Raw genomic sequence first — 402 nt, forward strand, 5'->3', positions numbered from 1 at the left:
ACTTTTCCATTACTTGAAATAAAATAAAGTTGTTAAGGGGAAGTAGAAAATTTTGCTTTATACAATTCCTGAATCAAAAGAGTTGTGAAGATACAGTAAAGGCAGTTATGATATGTGTTTGCAGTTCTTTTATTATTAAGCATAACTTAAAGTCAAACAACAATATAAGTATTGAGTCCCTAAATATAGACTTCTACTTCTCCATCCTAACTGAGATAGTGTCCAATGGGAAGTTTTTAAAATATATTGTCTGACATTACCTGAGAGTGAGTGACTCAGAATGCATCATTTCTATATTAAGCCAGAGAAGATCGTAAAGCACGCAAAAGATTGAAAATCATAAAATAGGCAAAGTATAATTGATTTAAGAAGGAACCTTGATAGCACAAGTGGTTTGCAAAC

The sequence above is a fragment of the Trichechus manatus genome, unplaced genomic scaffold, assembly GCF_000243295.1.
Source record: "Trichechus manatus latirostris isolate Lorelei unplaced genomic scaffold, TriManLat1.0 scaffold00236, whole genome shotgun sequence".
Lineage (NCBI taxonomy): Eukaryota > Metazoa > Chordata > Mammalia > Sirenia > Trichechidae > Trichechus > Trichechus manatus.